This window comes from Protopterus annectens, chromosome 3.part1 (assembly GCF_019279795.1).
Source record: "Protopterus annectens isolate FY-2018-M chromosome 3.part1, PAN1.0, whole genome shotgun sequence".
Taxonomy (NCBI): domain Eukaryota; kingdom Metazoa; phylum Chordata; order Ceratodontiformes; family Protopteridae; genus Protopterus; species Protopterus annectens.
This window is the reverse complement of record NC_056732.1, coordinates 1895798540-1895826166: the sequence shown is the minus strand read 5'-3', so window position 1 is coordinate 1895826166 and position 27627 is coordinate 1895798540. Positions and strand designations below refer to the sequence as shown.

Below are 27627 nucleotides of genomic sequence, written 5' to 3'. Positions count from 1 at the left end.
AAAATCAATTCATTACATCACCATTTATATAGTGATACCAGTTATATAGTGATAGCATGAACAGTGTTAAAGGCACCTCTCCCTAGAATAAACCAGTCTCATACCTTACATCACCATTTATATAGTGATACCAGTTATATAGTGATAGCATGAACAGTGTTAAAGGCACCTCTCCTAGAATAAACCAGTCTCATACCTTACATCACCATTTATATAGTGATACCAGTTATATAGTGATAGCATGAACAGTGTTAAAGGCACCTCTCCCTAGAATAAACCAGTCTCATACCTTACATCACCATTTATATAGTGATACCAGTTATATAGTGATAGCATGAACAGTGTTAAAGGCACCTCTCCTAGAATAAACCAGTCTCATACCTTACATCACCATTTATATAGTGATACCAGTTATATAGTGATAGCATGAACAGTGTTAAAGGCACCTCTCCCTAGAATAAACCAGTCTCATACCTTACATCACCATTTATATAGTGATACCAGTTATATAGTGATAGCATGAACAGTGTTAAAGGCACCTCTCCTTCAAGAAACCAGTCTCATACCTTACATCACCATTTATATAGTGATACCAGTTATATAGTGATAGCATGAACAGTGTTAAAGGCACCTCTCCTAGAATAAACCAGTCTCATACCTTACATCACCATTTATATAGTGATACCAGTTATATAGTGATAGCATGAACAGTGTTAAAGGCACCTATCCTTCAAGAAACCAGTCTCATACCTTACATCACCATTTATATAGTGATACCAGTTATATAGTGATAGCATGAACAGTGTTAAAGGCACCTCTCCTAGAATAAACCAGTCTCATACCTTACATCACCATTTATATAGTGATACCAGTTATATAGTGATAGCATGAACAGTGTTAAAGGCACCTCTCCCTAGAATAAACCAGTCTCATACCTTACATCACCATTTATATAGTGATACCAGTTATATAGTGATAGCATGAACAGTGTTAAAGGCACCTCTCCTAGAATAAACCAGTCTCATACCTTACATCACCATTTATATAGTGATACCAGTTATATAGTGATAGCATGAACAGTGTTAAAGGCACCTCTCCCTAGAATAAACCAGTCTCATACCTTACATCACCATTTATATAGTGATACCAGTTATATAGTGATAGCATGAACAGTGTTAAAGGCACCTCTCCCTAGAATAAACCAGTCTCATACCTTACATCACCATTTATATAGTGATACCAGTTATATAGTGATAGCATGAACAGTGTTAAAGGCACCTCTCCCTAGAATAAACCAGTCTCATACCTTACATCACCATTTATATAGTGATACCAGTTATATAGTGATAGCATGAACAGTGTTAAAGGCACCTCTCCTTAGAATAAACCAGTCTCATACCTTACATCACCATTTATATAGTGATACCAGTTATATAGTGATAGCATGAACAGTGTTAAAGGCACCTATCCTTCAAGAAACCAGTCTCATACCTTACATCACCATTTATATAGTGATACCAGTTATATAGTGATAGCATGAACAGTGTTAAAGGCACCTCTCCTAGAATAAACCAGTCTCATACCTTACATCACCATTTATATAGTGATACCAGTTATATAGTGATAGCATGAACAGTGTTAAAGGCACCTATCCTTCAAGAAACCAGTCTCATACCTTACATCACCATTTATATAGTGATACCAGTTATATAGTGATAGCATGAACAGTGTTAAAGGCACCTCTCCTTCAAGAAACCAGTCTCATACCTTACATCACCATTTATATAGTGATACCAGTTATATAGTGATAGCATGAACAGTGTTAAAGGCACCTCCCCTAGAATAAACCAGTCTCATACCTTACATCACCATTTATATAGTGATACCAGTTATATAGTGATAGCATGAACAGTGTTAAAGGCACCTCTCCCTAGAATAAACCAGTCTCATACCTTACATCACCATTTATATAGTGATACCAGTTATATAGTGATAGCATGAACAGTGTTAAAGGCACCTCTCCCTAGAATAAACCAGTCTCATACCTTACATCACCATTTATATAGTGATACCAGTTATATAGTGATAGCATGAACAGTGTTAAAGGCACCTCTCCTAGAATAAACCAGTCTCATACCTTACATCACCATTTATATAGTGATACCAGTTATATAGTGATAGCATGAACAGTGTTAAAGGCACCTATCCTTCAAGAAACCAGTCTCATACCTTACATCACCATTTATATAGTGATACCAGTTATATAGTGATAGCATGAACAGTGTTAAAGGCACCTCTCCCTAGAATAAACCAGTCTCATACCTTACATCACCATTTATATAGTGATACCAGTTATATAGTGATAGCATGAACAGTGTTAAAGGCACCTCTCCCTAGAATAAACCAGTCTCATACCTTACATCACCATTTATATAGTGATACCAGTTATATAGTGATAGCATGAACAGTGTTAAAGGCACCTCTCCTAGAATAAACCAGTCTCATACCTTACATCACCATTTATATAGTGATACCAGTTATATAGTGATAGCATGAACAGTGTTAAAGGCACCTCTCCCTAGAATAAACCAGTCTCATACCTTACATCACCATTTATATAGTGATACCAGTTATATAGTGATAGCATGAACAGTGTTAAAGGCACCTCTCCCTAGAATAAACCAGTCTCATACCTTACATCACCATTTATATAGTGATACCAGTTATATAGTGATAGCATGAACAGTGTTAAAGGCACCTCTCCTTCAAGAAACCAGTCTCATACCTTACATCACCATTTATATAGTGATACCAGTTATATAGTGATAGCATGAACAGTGTTAAAGGCACCTCTCCCTAGAATAAACCAGTCTCATACCTTACATCACCATTTATATAGTGATACCAGTTATATAGTGATAGCATGAACAGTGTTAAAGGCACCTATCCTTCAAGAAACCAGTCTCATACCTTACATCACCATTTATATAGTGATACCAGTTATATAGTGATAGCATGAACAGTGTTAAAGGCACCTCTCCCTAGAATAAACCAGTCTCATACCTTACATCACCATTTATATAGTGATACCAGTTATATAGTGATAGCATGAACAGTGTTAAAGGCACCTCTCCTTCAAGAAACCAGTCTCATACCTTACATCACCATTTATATAGTGATACCAGTTATATAGTGATAGCATGAACAGTGTTAAAGGCACCTCTCCCTAGAATAAACCAGTCTCATACCTTACATCACCATTTATATAGTGATACCAGTTATATAGTGATAGCATGAACAGTGTTAAAGGCACCTCTCCCTAGAATAAACCAGTCTCATACCTTACATCACCATTTATATAGTGATACCAGTTATATAGTGATAGCATGAACAGTGTTAAAGGCACCTCTCCCTAGAATAAACCAGTCTCATACCTTACATCACCATTTATATAGTGATACCAGTTATATAGTGATAGCATGAACAGTGTTAAAGGCACCTCTCCTAGAATAAACCAGTCTCATACCTTACATCACCATTTATATAGTGATACCAGTTATATAGTGATAGCATGAACAGTGTTAAAGGCACCTCTCCCTAGAATAAACCAGTCTCATACCTTACATCACCATTTATATAGTGATACCAGTTATATAGTGATAGCATGAACAGTGTTAAAGGCACCTCTCCCTAGAATAAACCAGTCTCATACCTTACATCACCATTTATATAGTGATACCAGTTATATAGTGATAGCATGAACAGTGTTAAAGGCACCTCTCCTAGAATAAACCAGTCTCATACCTTACATCACCATTTATATAGTGATACCAGTTATATAGTGATAGCATGAACAGTGTTAAAGGCACCTCTCCCTAGAATAAACCAGTCTCATACCTTACATCACCATTTATATAGTGATACCAGTTATATAGTGATAGCATGAACAGTGTTAAAGGCACCTCTCCCTAGAATAAACCAGTCTCATACCTTACATCACCATTTATATAGTGATACCAGTTATATAGTGATAGCATGAACAGTGTTAAAGGCACCTCTCCCTAGAATAAACCAGTCTCATACCTTACATCACCATTTATATAGTGATACCAGTTATATAGTGATAGCATGAACAGTGTTAAAGGCACCTCTCCCTAGAATAAACCAGTCTCATACCTTACATCACCATTTATATAGTGATACCAGTTATATAGTGATAGCATGAACAGTGTTAAAGGCACCTATCCTTCAAGAAACCAGTCTCATACCTTACATCACCATTTATATAGTGATACCAGTTATATAGTGATAGCATGAACAGTGTTAAAGGCACCTCTCCCTAGAATAAACCAGTCTCATACCTTACATCACCATTTATATAGTGATACCAGTTATATAGTGATAGCATGAACAGTGTTAAAGGCACCTCCCCTAGAATAAACCAGTCTCATACCTTACATCACCATTTATATAGTGATACCAGTTATATAGTGATAGCATGAACAGTGTTAAAGGCACCTCTCCCTAGAATAAACCAGTCTCATACCTTACATCACCATTTATATAGTGATACCAGTTATATAGTGATAGCATGAACAGTGTTAAAGGCACCTCTCCTTCAAGAAACCAGTCTCATACCTTACATCACCATTTATATAGTGATACCAGTTATATAGTGATAGCATGAACAGTGTTAAAGGCACCTCTCCCTACAAGAAACCAGTCTCATACCTTACATCACCATTTATATAGTGATACCAGTTATATAGTGATAGCATGAACAGTGTTAAAGGCACCTCTCCCTAGAATAAACCAGTCTCATACCTTACATCACCATTTATATAGTGATACCAGTTATATAGTGATAGCATGAACAGTGTTAAAGGCACCTCTCCCTACAAGAAACAAGTCTCATTCCTTACATCAGCATTTTTCTTTTTTCCAAAGCAGATAATCCTTTTATAAAGAACTTTTAATCCAACAGGTTAAAAAGACAGTGAGCGCTTTCACATTGTTACAACGTTTCATCAGACTTTAAGTAAAAATCATTAACTGCCAACCATAAATAGTAAATTCAAACCCTTCTGGCCTATGGTTCAACAGAATCAATTATGACATCATGTTGAAAAAAAAAATTAAAAAGACATGCTTTATAAACAACATTCTTCAAAATATATACATAAATAAAGCATGCATCATAAAAAAACACTTATATTTCTCTTTTTTATTTTCTTGAGTTGCATTTGACCCAATTCATCAAGCATGAATCAGTGAACCTGAACTCCTATTATCACTATTTTCCATGGAAAACCACTGCCAAAGCTAAGAATACAGCATCCATGGAACCAGATGACATCCCCAGCTGTGTACTACATGAACTACAATATGAACTGGCACCCCACCTAAGTGCCATGTTTAATCATAGCCTCACTTCAGGATTTGTACCCACTGAGTGGCGAAGAGCTACAGTTATCCCACTCCACAAGGGGGGATCCACCTTGGATCCTGGAAACTACTGTGCCTGACGAGCCTTATCTGCAAGGCCATGGAGCGTATTATCATGGAACTTATAAACAAAGACATTGGCAACCTTCAAACACTGGACCCCACCCTGTTTGGGTTCATGAAGGGCCAATCTTGTCTCCTGAACCTGATTGACTTCTTCAAATCAGTCTCCAGAGCCATGGACAAGGGCAAGGTGGCCCACACAGCCTATCTATACCTTGCCAAGGCCATTGACACCATCCCCCACTCTGGAATCATAGATAAACTGACTAAGCTGGGCATTAATCCCTACGTCACCCAATGGGTTTCTAACTGGCTTACTGATAGAGCCCACACTGTAAAAGTAGCTGACTCCAAATCCAGCTCCAGACAAGTGACAAGTGGAGTACCTCAGGGTTCAGTCCTGGACCACTCTTGTTTGGCATCTACTTCTCTGAAGCACAGGCCAACACTAAGGGACTCTGGCTAACAAAGTTTGCAGATGACTGCAAACTGGGAGCCATTATTGAATCCCCAAATGATGTGGATACTCTACAAAAGGGCCTTACAGAAACAGATGCTTGGTGCCAGAGCCATGGGCTCAAGCTCAATGCCAAGAAATGTATAGTTATCCCCTTTGGGAAAAAACATGTACTTGTAAATTACCATATAGGTGGCAGTACACTAAACACCGAAAGTGTGCTAAGAGACTTAGGGACACAGGTGGACAGTGGTCTCACCTTCGATAACCACATTGCCACAACAGTCAGGAAATCCTTCTATGTGGCACACCTTATCACTAAGGGCTTTTCATCCAGAAAAAAGGAGGTCATTGTCCCACTGTACTCATCCCTCATTAGACCCATTATAGAATACAATTCCCCATTTGGTATGTACCTCTCAAGACATCTGCAACAACTAGAAAGGCTTCAGACATACCTCACTAAAAGAATCACAGGCCTAAAGCAGATGCCCTATGCTGACAGCCTTAAAAAACTCCAGCTATACTCTGTCGCATATTGTCTACTCAGAGATGATCTCTGCTTAACATACAAGGCCATGTCAAACCCAGAGCTGTTGGACATGCTACCCTTAAAGAAATCCCAATCCCTCAGAGCCACACACTCCAGGGATCTAAACCTTGTCATCACAATAAACAAAACATGTTGGAGGGATAGGTTTCTGACCCAGAGACTCCCCAGACTCTGGAATAGATTGCCCATACATGTCAAGCAGAGTGCTTCTTTGGCCCTCTTCAAAAGGAGCCTAGACGATTGGATGGGAGATAGGAAATTCACTCTGGAGATCACGTCACTCACCCTGCTAGACAGGCGTCCAGGGAAGTAAATAGTGTGGGAAGAAATAGCCAGGGAATTGTTATGGCTTGGCTTGTATAGGCCCTAGGGCTGATAGCCTAGTACCAACCTATGAACCTATGAAGACAGCAGTGATTCAATTCTTTTGGATGTTTTTCCCTGCTTTGTGATTAAATGACAATTGGGATTGATATGTATAAATGTGTGGGGTTGTTGGGGACTTGCCCTGCTGAAAAAAGATGCCTACAATTAATTTTTGCATTGGGTTGATTTATAAGCAGTTGTTTTGGGGTGTTATTCCCTATACAGTTGTAAATCAATGGCTCATAGATGAAACCATTAACTATATATTGTAGACTGAGGCTGTTTTATTGCTTTACATTACATAGTTCTCATTGCTTTATGCAACTAACAAATTGCACTGCTTTTGAAATACTCATGCTTGGCAGCAATACATTATTAAACTGAACAGCACATTGTATAAAACATTGCTCAATTTCAAGTAAAATCTACTGCACTTCAGCTCATGAGGTAACAGAAGTACCTGATAAAGGGCTAACAGCGCCTGCTGCTTATCTTGACCTTATTAAGCCAGTCTCCCCCTCTCTACATAAGGAATTTATTGACAAATTAAGTTTCAACACACATGCAATTTAATAGGTAAGACATAGGTTTCTTGACAAAACAAATAAAAACAGGTTGGAGGGGGTCCTTACTGTTGTAACAGAGGTTACAAGTGCAGTTCCATGGGACTCAGTACTATATAACTTCTTTTTGTATTAGTCTTCATAGATTTAAAAGTGGGAAATGGACTCTCGATAACCATATATACTGATGATTGCAAACTGGGCAACATAAATAATTCCATAGAAGATACCAACCTTCTCCAAAATGGTAGGCAAAAACTTCATACCTGAAGGAAAACATTTGATGTCAGTTAATGTAAAATTATGAGAAGTGGAAAACAGTACAAAATTATATACGTGCTCATGTGTTAGTAGCTCATAACACGCTCATTGCTACTTGTTCAAAAAGCCAGTTGCTCTAACTCCCAGTAGCCTGATCTTACCTAACTACTTAGCTCTACCAACATCCAGTTCTGTGAAATGATATAGACCTGCTACGTCTCTAATTCTAACTCTAATACTCTCCTACCACTAGTTCCCAACCCAAGTCCACAATCTCTTATCCTGAAACTCTACCCTCCATAAACCTAACATTTCTGATTGCTGCCTAAACCTCAAACACTTTTCTGGTCCCTAAACCTAAAGTCCCAGATTGCTCCTAAACCTAAAATACTTCTCTGGTCCCTTATCCTAAAGTCCCAAATTGCCCCTAATCCTAAAACACTTTTCTGGTCCCTAACCCTAAAGTCACAGATTGCCTCTAAATCTAAAACACTTCTCTGGTCCCTAACCCTAAAGTTCCAGATTGCTCCTAAACCTAAAACACTTCTCTAGTCCCTATCCCTAAAGTCCTAGCTTGTCACTAATCCTAAAACCCCTCTCCCATTCCCTAATCCTAAAGTCCTCATTCATCCATGAATCTAAAACTTTACTCCACCTCCTTAGCGCTAAGGTCTGCATTTGCTCCCTTAATTTAATGCCTCTGATCATTCCCAAACTTAAAATCCAATCCCCATACCTAAATAAACCAGTCACTCCCAATACCTGAACTCTGCTCCTACTCCCTAACCAAATACTTGTGGACATTAGCCTAGTAAATACCTATGAACCTATAAGAATCTTCAACAACCCATCTGAGAGCATGTTTACTAACTTGAGGGATTTGTTTGGATGAAGCCATCTGAGAGCATGTTTACTAACTCGAGGGATTTGGTTGGATGAAGCCATCTGAGAGCTTGTTTACTAACTCGAGGGATTTGGTTGGATGAAGCCATCTGAGAGCATGTTTACTAACTCGAGGGATTTGGTTGGATGAAGCCATCTGAGAGCATGTTTACTAACTCAAGGGATTTGGTTGGATGAAGCCATCTGACAGCATGTTTACTAACTCGAGGGATTTGGTTGGATGAAGCCATCTGAGAGCATGTTTACTAACTCGAGAGATTTGGTTGGATGAAGCCATCTGAGAGCATGTTTACTAAGTCAAGGGATTTGGTTGGATGAAGCCATCTCAGAGCATGTTTACTAAGCCGAGAGATTTGGTTGGATGAAGCCATCTGACAGCATGTTTACTAACTCGAGGGATTTGGTTGGATGAAGCCATCTGACAGCATGTTTACTAACTTGAGGGATTTGGTTGGATGACTTCAGACCTCACTGATCTTACCTCACAATTGAATACAACACTACATTTTGTAGTCTTTGAACATACCTCCTGAAAGAATTTAAGAAGGTACAATGATTCTCTATTAGAAAAAAGTAATGTTGAAAACTTCAGCTATTCATAAATGCTTCAAGAATTGTCATTAAATTCCATTTGTTTTATGTCACATAGAGGTAAACATTGCCTGGTCTGAACTTTGCCTGGTCTATAGTGAAATAAGTGATATGGTTTTGTTTGAATGTCTGTGCTTGGAACACTCTGTTAGGGCAGCTAACACTAGATTAAGGAACCAAATACTAAACAATTATTATTAATAACAGAAATAAATATAACAGATACATTATACAGTGTCTACCAAAAAAAAGCGATGCCTTTTGTCTTTTCCCAGTTAGGAATCACCACAGTGCAGACTGATTGGGAGTGAAATGTCGAGTTGGCAGCCTGGTGCACAACCTTCAGAGAAGGAAAATACACACACACACACACACACACACACACACACACACACACACACACACACACACACACACATACATGCACCTACCCGCATGTCTTTAGAACCCACTCGACCACTGGGAGGACATGTAGACTCAACACAGAAGGCACTCCAGCTGAGAATAGAACCAGAAAAACTCTTGCTGTGAGGCAACAACATTAACAACTGCACCCTGCAACAACCTTCAATACCTGCGGGCACCTAACAAGGTCTTCAAATAAACTTTAAACAATTACTTGCAATCAGAGCAAAGCAGTCATTAAAGTCCTTCAAAATGTACTTCCTATGTATGTATATACAGATATATATATATATATATATATATATATATATATATATATATGAATGTATGCACATATGTATGTATATGTGTATGCATGCATGTATGTATGTGTGTATCTGTCTAAACACATACATACACATGCACACATTGTAGAATTGTGGGTTACTGACTGTTGCATTAGATGCAAAAAATGTTACAGTTCTAAGTACTTTCACTTTAAATCATCACAAATGCAATTCTGTGATGTATATTTGTTTATTTTTTTTATTTCATTTTATTTTGCTTTCCTTTACTGGGATAACCTGACTGGGTTTTGCATGAACCCCTTTTCAGAGGGATAGGGAGAATAGCTCCATACATTGTACATTAGCATAAACACATTTTCACTAGATGCCCAGGGAGAAAAGCTCCATATACTGAATAATAATTAAGAAAATCATGACAGTTTAAACAAAAACCCAGCCACTGGGGATGCACAAGCCAGTGCATTTCTTTGTGCCGGTCCCAAGGCCGGATAAATGGAGAGGGTTGCGTCAGAAAGGGCATCCAGCGTAAAATTTTGCCAAACCATACATGCAGAAAACAGTACAGAAATTCATACCGGATCGGTCAAGGCCCGGGTTAACAATGACCGCCACCAGTACTGTTGGCCAACTGGGTACTGGCGGGCTACGGTTGGACAAAGGAGGAGAAGAGGCAGAAGGCATGGCCGAAGGCAGGTGAAGGCTAGGACTGTGATAGTGAGGGTCGGAACTTTGAATGTTGGCAGTATGACTGGTATAGGGAGAGAGCTAGCTGATATGATGGACCGAAGGATGGTTAGTATATTGTGTGTACAAGAGACCAGCTGGAAGGGAAGCAAGGCTAGGTGTATTGGAGGCGGTTTCAAATTGTTTTATCATGGTGTGGATGGGAGGAGAAATGGCGTAGGCATTATCCTGAAGGAACAGTATGCTAAGAGTGTTTTGGAGGTGAAAAGAGTGTCGGATAGAGTGATGTTTATGAAGCTGGAAATTGATGGTGTAATGATGAATGTTGTTAGTGCATATGCTCCACAAGTTGGGTGTGCGATAGATGAGAAAGAAAATTTTTGGAGTGAGTTAGATGAAGTGTTAATGACTGTACCCAAGGGTGAGAGACTGGTGATTGGAGCAGATTTCAATGGGCATGTTGGTGAAGGGAACAGAGGGGATGAGGAAGTGATGGGTAGGTATGGTGTTAAGCAAAGGAATGCAGAAGGTCAGATGGTAGTGGATTTTGCGAAAAGGATGGACATGGCTGTGATGAATACGTATTTTAACAAGAGGGAGGAGCATAGGGTGACATACAAGAGTGGAGGAAGATGCACACAGCTGGATAATATCTTATGTAGAAGGGCCAATCTGAAGGAGATTGGAGACTGTAAAGTGGTGGCAGGGAAAGTGTAGTTAGGCAGCATAGGATGGTGGTTTGTAGGATGACATTGGGGATCAAGAAGAGGAGGATGAGTGTGAGGGCAGCACCAAGATTAAAATGGTGGAAATTGAAAAAGGGTAATTGTGAGGTGATGTTCAGGGAAGAGTTAAGACAGGCACTGGGTGGCAGTGAAGAGTTATCAAATAGCTGGGTAACCACAGCAGAGCTAGTAAGGGAGATGGCTAGAAAGGTGCTTGGTGTGACATCTGGAAAGAGGAAGGAGGACAAGGAGACCTGGTGGTGGAATGAAGAAGTACAGGAGAGTATACAGAGGAAAAGGTTGGCGAAGAAGAAGTGGGATTGTCAAAGAGGTGAAGGAAGTAGACAAGAGTATAAGGAGATGAGGTGCATGGCAAAGAGAGAGGTGGCAAAGGCTAAGGATAAGGCGTATGAAGAGCTGTATAAAAGGTTGGACACTAAGGAGGGAGAAAAGGACCTGTACCGATTGGCTAGACAGAGGGACCGAGCTAGAAAGATGTGCAGCAGGTAAGGGTGATAAAGGATAATGAGGGAAACATACTCACAAGCCAGGAGAGTGTGTTGAGCAGATGGAAAGAGTACTTTGAGGGGTTGATGAATGAAGAGAATGAGAGGGAGAGAAGGTTGGATGATGTGCGGATAGTGAATCATGAAGTGCAGTGGATTAGCAAGGAGGAAGTAAGGATAGCTATGAAGAGGATGAAGAATGGAAACGCTGTTGGTCCAGATGACATGCCTGTGGAAGCATGGAGGTGTTTAGGTGAAATGGCAGTGGAGTTTTTAACCAGATTGTTTAATGAAATCTTGGAAAGTGAGAGGATGCCTGAGGAATGGAGAAAAAGTGTTTTGGTACCTATCTTTGAGAATAAGGGTGATGTGCAGAGCTGTAGTAACTACAGGGGGATTAAATTGATCAGTCACAGCATGAAGATATGGGAAAGAGTAGTGGAAGCTCGGTTACGAAGGAAGGTGATGATTAGTGATCAGCAGTATGGTTTCATGCCAGGAAAGAGCACTACAGATGCATTGTTTGCTCTGAGAGTGTTGATGGAGAAGTACAGAGAAGGTCAGAAGGAGTTGCATTGTGTCTTTGTGGATTTAGAGAAAGCATATGACAGGGTGCCTAGAGAAGAGTTGTGGTATTGTATGAGGAAGTCGGGAGTGTCAGAGAAGTAGGTTAGAGTGGTACAGGATGTGTACAAGGGTAGTGTGACAGCGGTGAGGTCTGCGGTGGGAGTGACAGATGCATTTAAGGTGGAAGTGGGATTACATCAAGGATCAGCTCTGAGCCCTTTCTTATTTGCAATGGTGATGGACAGGTTGACAGACGAGATCAGACAGGAGTCCCCATGGACTATGATGTTTGCAGATGACATTGTGATCTGTAGTGAGAGTAGGGAACAGGTGGAGGAGACCCTGGAGAGGTGGAGATATGCTCTAGAGAGAAGAGGAATGAAGGTCAGCAGGACTAAGACAGAATATATGTGTGTGAATGAGAGGGAGGATAGAGGAATGGTGAGGATGCAGGGAGTAGAGGTGGCAAAGGTGAATGAGTTTAAGTACTTGGGATCAACAGTTCAGAGTAATGGTGAGTGTGGAAGAGAGGTGAAGAAGAGAGTGCAGGCAGGATGGAGTGGGTGGAGAAGAGTGTCAGGAGTGATATGTGACAGACGAGTACCAGTAAGAGTGAAAGGGAAAGTCTACAAGAGGGTAGTGAGACCAGCTATGTTATATGGGTTGGAGACAGTGGCATTGACAAAAAGGCAGGAGTCAGAGCTTGACGTGGCAGAGTTGAAGATGTTAAGATTTGCACTGGGTGTGACGAGGATGGATAGGATTAGGAATAAGTATATTAGAGGGTCAGCCCAGGTTGGAAGGTTTGGAGACAAAGCCAGAGAGGCAAGATTACATTGGTTTGGACATGTGCTGAGGAGGGATGCAGAGTATATTGGGAAAAAGATGCTAAGGATGAAGCTGCCAGATAACAGGAAAAGAAGAAGGCCTAAGATAAGGTTTATGAATGTGGTGAGAGAGGACATGCAAGTGGTTGGTGTGACAGAGCAATATGCAGAGGACAGGAAGAAATGGAAACAGTTGATCTGCTGTGGCGACCCCTAACGGGAGCAACCGAAAAAAAAAGATGACAGTTTAAACAAAAATCTAAGAATTATATTCACTATAAGATTATGCATGAAAGAAATTAAGGAAAAACAGATCAGACATTATATTACAGGAACTGATATCTAACATACGTATATGAAAGAGATATTAATACAGAGAAAGCGCTTATGTGTAACGAAGGGTTTACTTTATAGGAATATTTTAATCTCAGTACAGGGCCTCAGTGTAGTAAAATAATTTGTAAAATAGTAATAGTAAGAAAGATACAGCTGAGTGAGAGTAGGAGGACATTATTGTAATGAGGAATCAGAAGTGATGAAAGAAATACAGTCAGGATTGTTCAAGAGATGATAACATGAAATATATTAGTATTATAGCAGCCAGCCTGGATAAGACACGTGAGCAGATCCAGTTTTCTCTCAGGTGCCATTGTAACTGTTTTTAAAGGAATTTAAATTTTGGTAGGTTTATTCTGCTAGAGGAATGGAGTTCCATGGTTTTGAAATTTTGTTTGTGTACAAGAAGTCCCTGGAGAATTAAAAGATTTTAATATGGGGAGCAGAGATTTGCTTTTGACCTTAGTCATCTTTCCAGTGAATAGAGTTTTATGATGCTTTTCTGGTTGGACAGTTTTCTGCCGTATACAACATTTTATCTACAGTAGCAAGCTGTGATAAAGATGGGTAGAAGACTAGTTCTAACTAATTAAGTTCCCTGAGTGATAGACGGCAGTGTGACCTGTAATGATCATTTACAGAGAATCTGGTGGTTTTGCCATCGCACTATTCTAGCTTTGCCAGCAATGCGGCTTGCAAGTTACTGAAAATGGGGGTAGCATATGGGCCTATGTCATATGATGTAAGCTGAGAAGATTAAATCTCAGAACACCGTACTGGCTTCTCCTCTGAAAGCTGGTATTTTTTAGAATCAGGTGTTTGCCATTTTTCCCTGACAAGGGGGTGCATGGGGGCTTGACCCCCTGAAAAAAACACCATCTTTCATGATGCCAGTTACCATTGGAGATGCCAGTTTGACAATCCGAGATTCAGTCTTCTCAGATTCAGTCATATGGTCTTTCAATCATATGAAATAGATCCAAAGCATACAGTGGAGAAGACAGTAATTAAGTAGATGCCTATACATTTCCTTGTATCATCAGTAAGGAATAATTTTATGCTGTATAAAGAGCCTAGTTTCTGGTGTGTTTTCTTTATGACTTGTTTGATGTTTTGATCAAACTTTTGCAGGTCATCAATGATGAAACATAGGAGTTTAGCCTAGTGAACTTGTCTGATCTTATTGTTGTTAACGGAGGTGAAAGAAAAAGATTTCTTTTGATTTTGGGGAGTAAATAATATTAATTTTGTTTTTGCTAGGATTTAGTAGGAGTTGAGATTTGCTTAGCCAAACTTCAGTAGACGAGAGTACATGCTGGATGATATGTTGAAGTTCCGTTAGTGTTTTTGCTGAGCAGATCAGACTAGAGTCATCAGCTTGTTATACTATAGTGGCTTGTTATGAAGATCATTAATAAAGATGTTGAAGACCAAACCAAATATAGAACTTTGTAGGATGCATATTTCTACAGGGAGGAAAGTAGAGACACTGTTCTTCCATTTTATTGCCTGTGCCCCATTGGATAAGTAACTATGGACCTAATGTAGAGAAGTGCTTGGCTAGTCTTATATTAAAGAGTTGGAGTGAGGGTGTTTCATGGGCATGGCATCAAAGGATTTAGATAAGTCTAATAAAAGTCTAGAGATTATATTATCTTCATTTATGTGTGTGTTTACAGTATAGGTTCAATGTAGCAGAGCATCAGTAGTGCTGTGGTGAGACCAAATGCATGCTGGGTATGGGTGACTAGTTCATTTCCTGATAAGTAGCTGAGAAGCTGAATATGTATTAATTTTGTCACTATCTTAGATATGGGGGATAGAACAGCTATTGGTCTTTAATTTGCTTGTTCTGTTCAGGTGCCTCCTTTGTGAAGGGATAGTATAAAACATTTAAAACATAAATTTAAAGTCTACAAAAATAATAAATGATCTTTATTAGCACTGAATACATTCAGAAGTATATTTTGCATAGTTATCAAGGTGGAAGAGGTGGGATATAGCAGGCACCAGCTCTTATTTTTATATGGTCATTAAGTATGTCTACTCAATGCTACTCAATGCCAGAAGTCTAACCCTCAAAATGCACGCACTCGAGGCACTCCTCAATATGGAGAAAATCGATATCTGTGCAGTAACAGAAAACTGGTTTAAGGCTCCAGAGAGCACCGCAGCACTACCAGGCTGCAACTCATACCATACATTTCGGCCACAGAACCCAGACCGAAACACAAAAGGTGGGGGTGTATCCATATTCATCAAGGATACCCATACCTCCAGGTTAGTGGTGCAGCACGATGCCTCAAGGGTCATCCATGTGCAACTAACAATGGGCAAAATTGCAATTCAAATTGTAGCTTGCTACAGATGTCCCAGGACCTCCATTCTGCATTTCTGAAAACCCTGGAAAATATGAAGGTCCTACTTAACACCCTGATATTGGGTGATTTCAATTACCCAAACATTAACTGGGAAGAACTATTGAAGTACTAACTCCCTTGTCCAATGCTTCCTAGAGTTTATAAACTCAAATGCCCTAGATCAACTGGTCAAAATCCCCACCAGAGATGACAACATATTGGACCTGGTCGTCACCGACATGGGCAACCAGTGTTCCACACCCTATGTCAACCCCTCGCTGGTTAGATCAGACCATAAACAATTCACTCTGCACATCCACATTCTGCCCCCACCCCCTGTTAAGAAAACCACTGTGAAAAACTTTTCAAAAGCAAACTTCACGTTACTTAAGACCGAGGTGGAAAGTTTCAAAGCCCACATGCTAAAGGATAATGCTGTCAAAGCTGCAGAATCCTTTACTAATGCACTCTGTGAACACCTACAAGAATGCATGGATCATGCTATCCCAAGCAAAACCAAGACTCACTCCTCCAAAAAGAGGAAACCACTCTGGTGGACCCCTGCCATAAGTAATCTATACAATAGAAGGAGGAAACTAGTAGAGAAAAGGGAAAAATCCCAAGAAGGGAAGACATCCCTGATCAGTATCAGCAAGAAACTACAATCCCTCATAAAATCATCCAAGGCTAGCTTCGAAAGAAAAATTGCCAAGGACTCCAAAGATAACCACAAAGCATTCTTTAGCTATGTCAAGAATCTAAGTGGCAACTCTCAGATCTGCTCTGAGTTAGTGCAGAATGGCACAAAATGCACTGAACTGACTGATATTGCCAACATCCTGGCTGACAGGTTCAGTGCAAACTTCACCTCCCTCTCACACCCAAAAGGGCCCATGACCATACCAGAAGAATGTAGAGCCCCTGAAATCACAGACACACAGGTTAAAACAGCCCTTTTCAAAGCCAAAAACACAGCATCAATGGGACTAGATGGTGTACCAGGCTGCATCTTACACAAACTCAAAATGAACTAATGCCTCACCTAAACACACTGTTCAAACTCAGCCTCTCCACAGGCTATGTACCCATGAAGTGGTGCACAGCAACAGTTATCCTGCTCCACAAAGGTGGAGCCACAACAGAACCCAGGAACTATGGAGCGCATCATCATGGAACTCATTAACAGAAACATTGGGAACCTCCAAACACTGGACCCTACCCAGTTCGGCTTTGTTAAGGGCAGATCATGCCTCCTAAATCTAGTTGACTTACTCAGAGGTGATCCCTGCCTGACTTTCAAGGCCATGTCTAACCCAGAATTGATGGGCATGCTCCACCTAAAGAAAACCAAATCCCCTCGAGCCACTCATTTTAGGGATCTAAACTTCACCACAATAATAAATAGGATGTGCTGGAGGGATAGATTCCTGTCCCAGAGACTTCCCATGCTTTGGAACAAGATTACAATCTACATTAGGAAGAGCCCCTCACTGACTCTCTTCAAGAGAAATCTTGACGAATGGATGTGAAACAGAAAATTTACCCTGGGGATCACTTCAGTGGCTCTGCTTGACAGAGTCACAGGGAACTAATCTAAAGGGGTGGTGAAAGCCAACACATTTTGGCTAGGCTTATAAATGCACCTGGGCAGATAGCCTAGTAACTACCTATGAACCTAAGTTGGTTGTATTTTGCAATACTTAAATACTTATTCATAGGTTCATAGGTTCATAGGATCATACTAGGTTCACCCCCTTAGGATGAGAATACTATACCCATTAGTTTGCTGTGCCTCTGTCCAGCAGTGATACAGAGATGATTCCCTCACTCAAGATTTCTCTTGAACAGAGTCAGTGAGGTTCTGTTCCATAGTGTAGGAGTCTCTGGGTGATGAATCAGTCCTTCGTCCATATTCCGGGTTGACATGGCCTTGTATGTCAGGCACAGATCACCGTTTCTTCAGTCGGGCATCGTATTCGACATATGTTCCTTCCTTTATCCTTTTTTGAGGGGTCTTTGGGGTCTTTCAACTGCTGGTGGTGGGTAGGGTATTCGAATGGGGGCGTTGTACTCAATCATTGGTCTGATAAGTGAAGAGTACAGGGGTACAATGACCTCTCCTGATCTGGATGTGAATCCCTTCATGATCAGGTGGGCAATGTATTAATGTATTAATTAAGAAATAATGTTTCTACCCTTTTGGTTTCCAGGATTGATATAAAAGTTATAAGAATTAGAATTTCTGTGGGCAATACAGGAGATGTATTTTAGTCATGATTTAGTAATAGCTATTACTTTGGGTTGTTTGTTGTTCACAAGGAGTTCGAGGTTAGTCCATTTATTACTGATGCTATCAGGTGTTCAAGGCTAGTCTCCCTTTATTACTGATGCTAACAATGTTCAGGTAGACAAAAGTCATAGCTAATATGTGGGTATTGAGGAAAGGTTGGACTAGGATTAGATGTGATATCAACATATAGTATGAGAAGAAATACAGTAACCATGAGAATGGGCTTTAGGGATAAAGAGAGAAGAGTAGAAGAGGAACATTTCTGAATGTAAGCCAATATATACAGTAGATACAGCAGGAAAGTCAAGTAAATATGAGCAGTATAATTGTTAGGCTGGGGAGTGTAGAAATAGTGGATGATAAGCTGTAATCAATTATGTTCAACTGGATAATATCAGGGAAGAATTCAAGAAAGAGAAAGTAGTATACATTGTTAAAAGACTGAGTGCCATTTATTTACTAATTTATTTATTGCCATTTGATTACTGGGAAAGTCTGACTGGGAAGAAGTCCATTTTCAGCAGAGGCCAGCGGGAGAAAAGCCCTAAATTTTTACAAGCCAATTTAAAAACAATAATTTTGCAATCTTCAAAATAAAAAAAAAACATCTGCAGTTTAAAAAATATAATAAATCAGAGATAATATAAAACATTGGTTAAGAATTGATACAAGTTATATGACAATCATTTAATATTTACAGAAATTTTAGAGAATCTGTAAAGACATTTAAGGTATGTTAGTCTAATACAAACAGGAATTGCAATATAAAGTGAGGGAAAAACAGGCTTATATGTTTAGAGAAAAAGTCAGGGAAGAGAATTTGATAAAAGTGCGTGAAGAAGGGAGTGTAAGGAGTTATAAGGAATGAAAAGGTACTTGTTCACAGGAATATAGTTTATCCTGGTTTTAAGCAAGAACAGAGCCAGATTTTAGATAGGACGTCTTTCAGAGTGATTTTGAAAGTTTGGAGGGAGGGTATTAACCTAAGGGATACAAGTAAGGAGTTCCAGGCCTTAGCAACCTTGTATGAGTACAGAAAATGCCCAGCAGATTTGATAGGTTTGTAGACAGACAGGAGTTTTTGGCCACTGGATCGCAATGACTGATTGGGAACATAGTCGTGCAGAATGTTTTTTAGTGCTGGACGGGCAGATGGATTCTGTATAATTTTATAGGTGGTAAGAAGTTGTTTATTTGTTAGTTGATATAGCAATTCTAACCAATTTAGGCTTTTAAGTGCTATACAGTGGTAGGCTCTGAAAGGGGTATTGCCAATTTAGCAACATTGTTATAGTATCATTCAAGTTTTGATTTTTCCGAAGGCTAGAGGTTAGTAAGGATGGGATCATCATAAAGAAGTGTGGGAAGGAGATAAGTAGTGGCAAGTGTAGTTCTAATTGCATCTATGAGAGAGTTTTTGGTTCTCTAAAGCATCCCCAATTTTTCATGAGTTTTTCTTATGTAATTTTGTTTATGGAGGTCAAATGTAAGATAACCATCTACTATCACCCCTAATAATTTGCTATGATAAGTGATGTCAATGGTTGTATTATCAAGAGAGAGAGGACTTTTTTTTAGTAAGAGGGGTATTTGGGGAATAAAAATTGCAGTTTGTCTTTTTTGGGTTGAGCATGACTTGTGAGTTATGCAGCCATACTGTAGTATCTGTTTAAGCTTCCTGAGTAATTGTTTGGAGGTGTACCATGTTGTCAGATGTGAAAATGAGAGTGGGATCATCTGCATATTGTATTAGGGGGCTTGTTTGTGGATGTATAGAGGGTGTTGGTGAAAATGTTAAAGAGAAGAGGACCAAGGATAGAGCCTTATGGTACACTGGTGGGGAATGGGAGGTAAGGCGAGAGCATGGAGTGCCATTTTACTGACTGATACCTATTAGACAAATAGCTTTTGAACCACAGAAGGATGGGCTGAAAGAGACTTAGTGAGGACATTTGAAGTAAAGTTGGCTGTAACTAACTGTCTCAAAGGCTTTAGATAAGTCTAGAAATAAGAAGGAGACTAGTTAGCTATGATCTCTAGCTTTAGTGACAGTAGCTATACAGGTTAGAAGGGTAGTGCTAATACTATGGGAAGGACAGAAGCCATGTTGTGTAGGGGATAGGAGTTCTTCCTGCATGAGATAGTTTAGCAATTATTTGTGAATACATTTTTCAAGTATTTTAGCAATTATTTGTGAATACATTTTTCAAGTATTTTAGTGAGAGGAGATACGTTTTCTGTAGGTCTAAAGTTATTGATGTCTGTTGAACTCCCTCCTTTGTGCAGATGGATAATGTGTGACTTTTTCCAGACAGAGGGAATGTGGGATTCCTGGACGGACCTATGCTACTGGCTGCTATTTTTAGGTATTCACTTGGAAGGTCATCAGCTGAAGAAGACGGCACAGTGGTGCAGCGGTAGCGTTGTCATCTCACAGCAAGAGGTTCTACGGTTTGATTCTTGGCTGGAGTGCCTTCTGTGTGGAGTCTGCATGTCCTCCCTGTGTTTGTGTGGGTTTCCTCTGGGTGCTCTGGTTTCCTCCCATGTTACAAAGACATGCATCTGGAGCCTTTCTCCCCGGGCCTCCACTGAAAATTGGCTTTGTTCCAAGTCGGACTATCCTGGTTAACAAATGTAAAATAAAATAAAGAAGAGCATGGTTTAACTTTGTTTAAGAGTAGTTTTATATAGGATGTGGGCACCGGTTTGAAGGTGAAAGTGGATGCGGCATTATCTGGCTTTTGGCAGGGTTGAGATTAGATGTTGAGTAATCCTTCATTTCAGATGCTATACTATCCTTAAAATAAGAGCTGCACCATATTTCAGTTTCGAGAGGTGACTTATTGGAAGACTGGCTTGTGTTGAATTTTTGGCCAGGATTTAAGATTTCTTTAATGGATGTCTAAACATTTTTAGGGTTGTGTTTAGTATTATTGTGAAAGTTATAGTATAGTTTTTTTGTCTTCATTTATTTGATTTTTAGTATGATTGCATAACATTCTGAAGTTTTCAAGATATTGAGGCTTTTTATATTGTTGCCATTCTTTCTATGCATTTTCTCTATCCTGCATTAGAATTCTCTTTTTTTGATAGCCAGATTGCATATTTGTTTTTAGTCTCTTCTTTCTAGGAGGTGCGAGGTTATTCAGGATATTTAGAAAAGTTGTACAGAATTCATTTACAACATTGCCTAAGGGGAGGATGTTTAAGAAGTTCAGGTTATAAACATTTCTGGGTTAAACTTGGAAAGGTTGTGTGTTATCTTACAAATATACTGTTTAACTGGATGCGTGAGATGTCTAGTCATACAGACTATGAGATTGTCACTGACAGAGTTGGCATTGTACCTGTGGTGGAGTATTTGCTAGGATCTGATCCTAGGATCCAGTCTGATAGGGAATTTGGTGTCTTACTATAATATGTGGGGCTAATTGTTGTGTGAAACCATATACGTTCATACCAGATTTAGGGGAGTTACAGTTTATGTCCAACCAGTTCACATTCATATCACCTAGTAGTAGTTTTTCTTATTGGAATGTTATGGATATCCAATGTAGGACATCTTTTGTCACCAGGAGGGATGTAAAAGACAGTAATACATACCAATGTAGGACATCTTTTGTCACCAGGAGGGATGTAAAGGACAGTAATACATACCAATGTAGGACATCTTTTGTCACCAGGAGGGATGTAAAGGATACATACCAATGTAGGACATCTTTTGTCACCAGGAGGGATGTAAAGGACAGTGATACATACCAATGTAGGACATCTTTTGTCACCAGGAGGGATGTAAAGGACAGTGATACATACCAATGTAGGACATCTTTTGTCACCAGGAGGGATGTAAAGGACAGTGACACATACCAATGTCGAACATCTTTTTTCACCAGGGGGGATGTAAAGGACAGTAATACATACCAATGTAGGACATCATTTGTCACCAGGAGGGATGTAAAGGACAGTAATACATACCAATGTCAGACATCTTTTGTCACCAGGAGGGATGTAAAGGACAGTAATACATTCCAATGTCGGACATCTTTTGTCACCAGGAGGGATGTAAAGGACATTGAAACATACCAATGTAGGACATCTTTTGTCACCAGGAGGGATGTAAAGGACAGTGATACATACCAATGTAGGACATCTTCTGTCACCAGGAGGGATGTAAAGGACAGTGATACATACCAATGTAGGACATCTTCTGTCACCAGGAGGGATGTAAAGGACAGTGATACATACTAATGTAGGACGTCTTTTGTCACCAGGAGGGATGTAAAGGACAGTGATACATACCAATGTAGGACATCTTCTGTCACCAGGAGGGATGTAAAGGACAGTGATACATACCAATGTAGGACATCTTCTGTCACCAGGAGGGATGTAAAGGACAGTAATACATACCAATGTAGGACATCTTTTGTCACCAGGAGGGATGTAAAGGACAGTGATACATACTAATGTAGGACATCTTTTGTCACCAGGAGGGAAGTAAAGGACAGTGATACATACCAATGTAGGACATCTTCTGTCACCAGGAGGGATGTAAAGGACAGTGATACATACCAATGTAGGACATCTTTTGTCACCAGGAGGGATGTAAAGGACAGTGATACATACCAATGTAGGACATCTTTTGTCACCAGGAGGGATGTAAAGGACAGTGATACATACCAATGTAGGACATCTTTTGTCACCAGGAGGGATGTAAAAGACAGTAATACATACCAATGTAGGACATCTTTTGTCACCAGGAGGGATGTAAAGGACAGTAATACATACCAATGTAGGACATCTTTTGTCACCAGGAGGGATGTAAAGGACAGTAATACATACCAATGTAGGACATCTTTTGTCACCAGGAGGGATGTAAAGGACAGTGACACATACCAATGTAGGACATCTTTTGTCACCAGGAGGGATGTAAAGGACAGTGACACATACCAATGTAGGACATCTTTTGTTCACCAGGAGGGATGTAAAGGACAGTGACACATATCAATGTAGGACATCTTTTGTCACCAGGAGGGATGTAAAGGACAGTAATACATACCAATGTAGGACATCTTTTGTCACCAGGAGGGATGTAAAGGACAGTGATACATACCAATGTAGGACATCTTTTGTCATGAGGAGGGATGTAAAGGACAGTAATACATACCAATGTAGGACATCTTTTGTCACCAGGAGGGATGTAAAGGACAGTAATACATACCAATGTAGGACATCTTTTGTCACCAGGAGGGATGTAAAGGACAGTGATACATACCAATGTAGGACATCTTTTGTCATGAGGAGGGATGTAAAGGACAGTAATACATACCAATGTAGGACATCTTTTTTCACCAGGAGGGATGTAAAGGACAGTGATACATACCAATGTACGACATCTTCTGTCACCAGGAGGGATGTAAAGGACAGTAATACATACCAATGTAGGACATCTTTTGTCACCAGGAGGGATGTAAAGGACAGTAATACATACCAATGTAGGACATCTTTTGTCACCAGGAGGGATGTAAAGGACAGTGATACCTACCAATGTAGGGCATCTTTTGTCACCAGGAGGGATGTAAAGGACAGTGATACATACCAATGTAGGACATCTTTTTTCACCAGGAGGGATGAAAAGGACAGTGATACATACCAATGTAGGACATCTTTTGTCACCAGAAGGGATGTAAAGGACAGTAATACATATCAATGTAGGACATCTTTTGTCACCAGGAGGGATGTAAAGGACAGTAATACATACCAATGTAGGACATCTTTTGTCACCAGGAGGGATGTAAAGGACAGTGATACATACCAATGTAGGACATCTTTTGTCACCAGGAGGGATGTAAAGGACAGTGATACATACCAATGTAGGACATCTTTTGTCACCAGGAGGGATGTAAAGGACAGTAATACATACCAATGTAGGACATCTTTTTTCACCAGGAGGGATGAAAAGGACAGTGATACATACCAATGTAGGACATCTTTTGTCACCAGGAGGGATGTAAAGGACAGTAATACATATCAATGTAGGACATCTTTTGTCACCAGGAGGGATGTAAAGGACAGTAATACATACCAATGTAGGACATCTTTTGTCACCAGGAGGGATGTAAAGGACAGTGATACATACCAATGTAGGACATCTTTTATCACCAGGAGGGATGTAAAGGACAGTGATACATACCAATGTAGGACATCTTTTGTCACCAGGAGGGATGTAAAGGACAGTAATACATACCAATGTAGGACATCTTTTGTCACCAGGAGGGATGTAAAGGACAGTGATACATACCAATGTAGGACATCTTTTGTCACCAGGAGGGATGTAAAGGACAGTGATACATACCAATGTAGGACATCTTTTGTCACCAGGAGGGATGTAAAGGACAGTGATACGTACCAATGTAGGACATCTTTTGACACCGGGAGGGATGTAAAGGACAGTAATACATAGGTTCATAGGTTCATAGGTTCATAGGTTCATACTAGGCTATCTGCCCTAGGGCATTTATAAGCCTAGCCAGAGTGTGTGTGGCTTTCACCACCCCTTAGGATGAGAATACTATACCCATTAGTTTGCTGTGCCTCTGTCCAGCAGTGATACAGAGATGATTCCCGGGGTAAACCTACGATCTCCCATCCACTCGTCAAGATTTCTCTTGAACAGAGTCAGTGAGGGGCTCTGCCTCACATGGACTGGGATTCTGTTCCATAGTGTAGGGAGTCTCTGAGTGATGAATCTGTCCCTCCAGCACATCCTATTTATATCCGTGTTGAGGTTTCAGTCTTTTGCTCTCGTGGCTCTGGTGGATTTGGATTTTTTGAGGTGAAGCATGTCCATTAATTCCGGGTTGGACATGGCCTTGTATGTCAGGCACAGATCACCTCTGAGCAGATGGTATGCGACTGAATAGAGCTGGAGTTTCTTCAGTCGGGCATCGTATGACATATGTTTGAGCCCCTTTATCCTTTTGGTGAGGAACTTTTGGGGTCTTTCCAACTGCTGCAGGTGTCGGGTAAGGTACATTCAGAATGGGGCGTTGTACTCAATCATTGGTCTGATAAGTGAAGAGTACAGGGGTACAATGACCTCTCCTGATCTGGATGTGAATCCCTTCATGATCAGGTGGGCAATGTAGAAGGTCTTCCTAACCACTTTGGCAATGTGAGTGTCAAAAGAGAGGTTACTGTCAACTTGGTTCCCCAGGTCCCTGATAACTTCTTCCGTGTTTAATGGATTAACACCTATGTGGTAATTAGGGGTTACCTTGTTTTTCCCAAAGGGTATGACTATACATTTTTTGGCATTTAGCTTAAGGCCATGGCTCTGGCACCAGTTACCCATTTCTATGAGACCTTTCTGGAGGATGTCTGTGTCTGATGGAGTGTCAGTTATGGTGCCCAGTTTGCAGTCATCTGCAAATTTTGTCAGCCACAATCCCCCTATGTTTGCCTGCACTTCAGAAAAATAAATGCCAAACAAGAGGGGGCCCAGGACTGAGCCCTGTGGGACACCGCTCGTGACTGGCTTAGAGTCTGACATGGCACCAGCAACTCTAACCCTGTGTGTTCTGTCCTTGAGCCAGTTTGCAACCCATCTTGTGACATATGGGTTTACATCTAAGCTGGTGAGCTTTTCTATGATGCCCGAGTGGGGTATTGTGTCGAACGCTTTTGCTAGGTCAAGGTAGGCTGTGTGAACTGCCTTACCCTCATCAATGGCCTTAGTGACTGTTTCGAAAAAGTTGACCAAGTTACATACCAATGTAGGACATCTTTTGTCACCAGGAGGGATGTAAAGGACAGTAATACATATTTGTTATACTTATTAGTTTTGAGGAAAGAGATAAGAAACCCTGCTGAACTGAATTTTCGTGTTGGCATGCTGTAAGGGAAAATGTGGTAGGCATTGGAAAATATTAAGGCAATACCACCACCTTTTCTCTTTATATGGTCATTACGGGTGATATTATAGCCAGGAGGTATACATTCAGAGGAATTATTGTGGGTTTAAGCCAAGTTTCAGCTACAGCAAGAACATCAGGCTTATTTTGAGTAATCCAGGCATATAGTTAAGCAGTTTTCTTTCTTATGCTTCTACCATTTATTGCTGGAAGAAGGAGATCCACCATGTTTGGGGATTGGTTGTTGTTGTGTTAGAAAAGTGTGAGTAGAGAATTATCTTTGTGTTCATTGTGATACACAGGGCCAGGATTAGGGTGTATATCTCCTCCTAGAAGAATTTTAATATACTGGGGGAATATGCATACTTATTTTCTGGAGAGGATTCTTGCACTTAATTTTGTTTTGGTTTGAGTTGAAGTGCAGTTAATCAGCTTATATTTGGAATAAATGTGAGCAACAATATTAAATAGGTTTGGTGTAATGTGACTGTAAAGAGGAAGTATGGACAGGTGTTTGGGACAGAGCTGGAGAAATGTTGAGAGATATTACTGAGTCATGGTAGGATGAAATAGGGCACAGTAGGAGGGTAAGAATAGAGGATAAGCTGAAGAGGAACATAATTAAGTCCAGGACTCTGTGTTTTATACATGTCAGGTGGTGGGGAAGTAGCAAAGAGAAAGGAAACATAAAGTTACACTTCGGAGACGATTCAGGGATGTGTTTTTCTGAAAGTTGGTAGAGGATAAGGAAGGAGAGAAGTGTTATCGATAAAAGAAGAGAATTAGGTTATCCTGGGATCTTCTCTACGAATTAAGAAATAGGGGGGTACAAAAGGCTTAAGTATAATGATCTAATTAAAATTAGAAGAAATGATTGTTTATTTGTGAAAAGCTAAAGATACAGTATGGAATAGATAGGTAGTATTATGGAGGGTAGTGATTATGAATGGATAGAGTGCAACGCAGTATGGGAGGGTGAACGCTGGGAATGGGGCTAAAAGGAAATGGAGATTGACAAGTTGGAATCATGAAACAGAAGTGTATGAAGTAGTCAGGTCATTTGGGGAGAGGTTTTGAATAAAATTCACAAATGAAATGTGTATGTAAGAAGAATAATATTAGGGTATGATGGGGTCGGTGGGAATTGTGGGTAGGGTATGGGAACAATGTGAAGAAGAGCATAGCGGGCTTCTCGCTATCAGGTCAAATTAAAGTTAAAGCAATCAGTTTATAACTAGTACAAAGCAATTAACAAAGAGATGCCAAATTAAAACAGTCTTTTTCTCTCATTTCCTGCAGCTAAATAACTGGCCTATGAAGTACAGCAAACGGTCAAGAAAAAGGGGACAATGGAGTGGCAAACTTAGTAAGAGGTCCTTAGAGTACACAGACTGTTTCACAGAGACTTTCAATCACAGACCAAGCATGCATTTAACTGGTTAAGTTAATACACAGTAAGGCTCTTCATGATAAATGTGCTTACATTATACAATGACAAAATTCTCATTAAACTTGTAGGAGTAGGGCC

At 40.0% G+C, this 27627-nt stretch overlaps 1 protein-coding gene across 1 annotated transcript in view; it reads right to left on the bottom strand.

The window, feature by feature from the left end:
- LOC122797951 overlaps window positions 1–27627 on the bottom strand; it is a 209002-nt gene that overhangs the window by 174780 nt on the left and 6595 nt on the right. The gene's annotated exons all lie outside the window — the stretch shown is intronic.